General features: G+C 49.0%; 1 pseudogene; it reads right to left on the bottom strand.

Moving 5' to 3' along the window:
• Positions 1 to 672: 672 nt before the first annotated feature.
• Positions 673 to 811, bottom strand: LOC123118192 (uncharacterized; annotated as a pseudogene).
• Between the last annotated feature and the right edge of the window lie 3,996 nt (positions 812 to 4,807).

Genomic DNA, 4,807 nt, shown 5'->3' with positions numbered 1-4,807 from the left:
CCTGATCCTTGATCAAAAATAAAAAGGGGTGAAACTCGAGGAATACATGATTATGAATGGCAATTCGATGGACGGAAAGAAGGTTTTTAGATGCACTAGGGACATGTAGTATTTTTCTGAGGTGAATTGGACGATAAGGGGTTTTAACAACTGAATGACCAACATGTTTGATCCTCATACCTGCTCCACTGGCTGTGTGGATCTGGTCTTGACCACGGTATTTCTCCCACATGGTTACTTTCTCCAACTCACCAGTGATGTGGTTTGTAGCACCACTATCCATGTACCAATTGGTATCTACACCGTATGAAGCTTCGGCAGCACCAGCAACTTTTTCGTCCTGGGAGGAGTCACCTTCATCTTCCTCGAACCTGTACCAGCAGTCTTTGGCGGAGTGGCCAAGCTTACCGCATATCTGACAGCGGACAGCATCGGGACGATTCTTGGAGGAGGAACGGAGGCCCCTGTTGTTGTTGGAGGAGGGCCGTCCGCCGGCACCAGTGCGAGGGGCACCGCCACCGTTGTTGTCGCTGTAGTTTCCGCCGCCGCTACCCTTGCCCTTGCCGCGCGGCGGACCACGGTAGCGGGAGCCACCACGACCACCACGAACAGCAGCGTTGGCGGAGGACTTGAAGCTGCTGCCGTTGCTGCCTTGGAACATCGCCACGCGTTGATCAAAGTTGCTCGTCTGAGCGAACAGATCATCGAGCATGACAGGGTCGGTGCGGGAGTCGAGGGCCGACACCAATGGCTGGTACTCCATACCCAGCCCGGCGATGATGTAGGAGATCTGTTCGTCCTCATCTAGAGGCTTGCCAGCAGCTGCTAGCTCGTCGGCGAGGCCACGCATATAGGCGAAGTAGGCGCCCACCGTCTGTGTGCCCTTCTCTGCGTTGGAGAGGGCGACACGGATGTTGTTCACGCGCGATCTGGACTGGGACGAGAACATGTTCGCCACCGCAGCCCAGAGCTCGTGCGCCTTGTGGATGTTGGTCACCTGGACAAGAACTTCTCTGGAAAGATTAACCAGCAAATATGCCAATACCCGCTGATCTTCCCACATCCATACATGATGAAGAGGGTTCGGCGAGGCTGATTCCTTGCCGTCTTTGTCCTTGGTGATGATGAACTTCTCTGGTTCTTTGATTGTCCTTCGCATAGCCGAAGACACCAGCCCCGATCAGCTGTGGCGTGACCTGTGCCCGCCAGAGGACGTAATTCGTCCGGGTCAGCTTCTCTGTAACCTGACCATTGAGGCCGGCCAGAGGAGCGCTGGTGGAGGAGGAGGACATGGCGAGCTCGTGGGTGGAAGAACGATGGATGCTAGATGTATAGGAAGAGGGAGGCTCTGATACCATGTGAAGATTGGCTTAAGCGTCTTACCTCGTTGGAGGGACGCGCTGCGTGTTTATATAACAGGGGCGCACCTCCCTGGATAGCGCATACAATCGGTTTGGATTACAACTTGTGAACCAAGGAAGGAGAGGGAGAGATAAGGCTACGGTTACAGGAGGATAGATCGATCCTAACAACCTAGCCGGTGCTATATGCTACGTTACAATATGTCACGTTACAATATGTTTAACACAGCTTAGTTCGAAGGTGTGCCGCATGTTGGCTTGAGTCGGTTCAGAGAAGAGCTCTCCGTGCTACTTGGGTTGAATTTTTTTGGTTGTTGCAGGGGCGTTTTGGGAGGAATCTCTGTCAGATTTTAATCCTTCGTCCATATAGCACACAGTACTAAAGTGGAGGATTATGTGCAGAAATTTCCTGAATTATATGATCAACTTCAGCATATGAAATAGCTCACGATCCAGTGCATTATGTGATTAATTTCCAGGATGGTTTAGAACCTTCAGTTTGAATGTCTGTTGCAATGCAGAAACATCAGAACTTAGACTCTACTTAGGAGCTTTGTTGCATGAGGAAATTGGAGAAATGTGTTCCGATACAACCCAACATGTTCAGAGGAGATATGTTCCACTTCCTAGAACCCAAATAGTTTTGAAGATAAACGTGCATCTGAAGTTATTCGGCCTCAAACTACTGAAGACAAGTGAACTTCTCTCAGAGCATATAAGAAATCCAAGGAATTTTGTTTTATTTGTGGTGTGAAGTGGTCCGGAGATCATTAGTGCAAAAACTAGTTCCATTGCGTTTTGTGCACGAGCTAGTAGAGCAATTGGATTCTAGCAGTGTTTCAAAATGTCCAAATACTGAACAAGTGCAGGATCATGTTATGTACACTTCTGCTGGTGCTTTGGGTACTGAAATTCTGTTCACACCGAGCAGTTGGAAGTTGAGTTACAGAGCAAACAATTATTGTTTCTCATTGATTCATGCAGTACACATTCATTTCTGGACGAAGTACTTCAGAAATCATTCGCTGGAGTTTTGCAAATGCAACCCACCACAGTCCAAGTAGCTGGTGGTCCTAGACTTTCCTGTCAGTATCATCAACTGTCTTGTCTATAAATGGCTTTGTTCTGACAGTGAGTTCTGCCGTAATTTCAGGTTTCTGCCTCCAGGAGTTTATGATGGGATTTTAGGTCTGGGTTGGCTTTGTTTGAACAGTTCTATGCAAGTGGACTGGACTCAAAAGTGACTTTCCTTTCTACATCAAGGGAAATTGTTTTACAAGGATTACTACCTTAGGAAACAACTTACTCCCTCCAATCCATATTAATTGACGCTGCTCTAGTACAACTTTGTACTAGAGCAGCGTCAATTAATATGGATCGGAGAGGGTAAGTTGTCTTCTCCTTTCTGCTATAATTACCAATTGAACTAGTAGATATATAAATCACCTAAGTACAAAGAGTTTTGGATGAATTAGTTGTGTCTGTTAAGTCTATCTGTTCTGCTATGTTTAGATCTAGTATTGGCCTCTGTGAACGTTTTTTTTTTCCTTCTAAACACAAAGAAGAATGAAGTAGTCGGTACTTTGTGATATAAGCAACAAATAAATAAATACAGTAATACACTTTCAAAATGGAACAACAAAATCACTCATTCGCAACAACAAAAAATCACTCAACATCTACAAATGTGAGTACACGGGAAACTGCCCCCTCTTCTACAGCGCACCATACAAGCATGGATAGCAGGTAGCCATGGAAGCTCACATGGATAAGACACACTTGGAGAACCCTGAGTCTTGGTTTTGTATCTCGTCACCTCCATTGTCTCAAGATCGACTGAGAATTGCCATGTCTGGTCTGCCGGTGAAAGCACGATAGACATCGTGCTGGCCGTGACAATCTTCATAGGCACCCGGAAATACTCATCCTTGTGCCCTTCCAGCCCACGACTGGCCTCCATCAACTCAAGGCTCTCCTCAAGGTCCCAGTCGCCATCATTATACGCAAAGACGTGGAGGCTGCTGCCCTGCAAACAAACAAGGCACGCCTCGCCGTCATCGTTGCGGAAGGCTCGGGAAGGCAGCCCTTGGATGTGGTCCGGCAATGGAAGGACTTCAAACGCGTTTCTCCAATGGAAATTGTAGGCTAGCAGGGATGAGACATCGTCCTTCAGGGCCCAGAACAGAGAGCTGGTGGCACGACCAAGGAAATGCAGGGGCTCTGTAGTGCCATCTTGGCGGATTCGGGGCTCGTCCATGGGCCGGTGCCTGACGTACCATCCAGGCCTCCCCCTATAGCTCCGTTCGAACACGAAGGGGTTCATCACGCTAATCTTATCAGATATTCTGGTGTATTCACGGTGGAGAACACAGATCACCTTGAACTTCAACATGACATCAATGGTGTGGCCTCTCCTCGTGGTAGCTCCTCTGCTATGGCAGCCGTGGAGGAATACAGTGAGGCAGCGCTCGTATTTCATGTGCTCCATGCGCGGGATTAGCCTGTAGCGCTGCGTGACCGGCTCGCAGACGAGGAGGTCCGGCAAGCAGTGGCGTCTCCACCCGGTTTTCCTCTTGGCGAGGAGGAGGAGGCTGTGGCAGCTGTCGATGATCTCCCATGAGGTGCCGCCCCCTGCGGGGAGGAAGTCGAGGGAGAAGTGGTGGCTACCGACAGCAAGCGCCGGCGAAGAGGGAACAAAGACGAGGCGACGGCCGTCGACAGGGGACGCGTGGTTATGGTAGTGGCCTGCAACAACGGATGAGGGGTCGCGGTTGGAAATGTTACATAGGAACCTTCTGTCGACGATGATGCGGCGCCACCGCTTGCATGTGGCGGCGGCGTGGATGAGCCAGAGCGGCGAGCTCAAGTGAAGGAGGATGAGCTCGAGGAGCTTGTCGGGGACCTCATGCAGCGTTGTTGGCCCCGGCGGCGACCTCTTGCGCACCATGGCCATGCCATCCAGAGACCTCCTGTCTTTCTTGTTCGCCATGACACTCGATCTGGGATCAGGAGCTTCTTCTGTTGGAAGAGAGGTGGGTCTTCCGTGTGCTAATGGTGTTGTACTTGTATATGGTGGTGAGCTTAGTTTTGTATGTTTATTATGACATGCTGGCTGATGTGGCGTGCCCTCCAAGTAGTGTAGTTGCACAACTGCTCAATTAGTTTATTCTAGTCAACGCGTTTGATGCGTAAGATATGTGAGTTATACGTGTAATTATGCTTATTAGTTTTAGGGCGTCAAACAAACACGAATAACACGGTGCGACCATGTATTTATACGAATTTGATAAGGGCCGTGCTACACGTTGGCCATTGCATCTGGCACAATCTAGCTGCTCAATTAGTTCTCTACTTTTGTAAGAAAAGTCATATCGCAGAAGTATTTGTAACAGTAGTTGTATTGCGAAAAACCTTTGCATCATATGCCATGTTGCAGAAAAAATTGA

The sequence above is a fragment of the Triticum aestivum genome, chromosome 5B (assembly GCF_018294505.1).
Source record: "Triticum aestivum cultivar Chinese Spring chromosome 5B, IWGSC CS RefSeq v2.1, whole genome shotgun sequence".
In the NCBI taxonomy this organism is placed as follows: domain Eukaryota; kingdom Viridiplantae; phylum Streptophyta; class Magnoliopsida; order Poales; family Poaceae; genus Triticum; species Triticum aestivum.
Note: the sequence above shows the minus strand (reverse complement) of the source record. Positions and strands in the feature narration are given on the sequence as shown.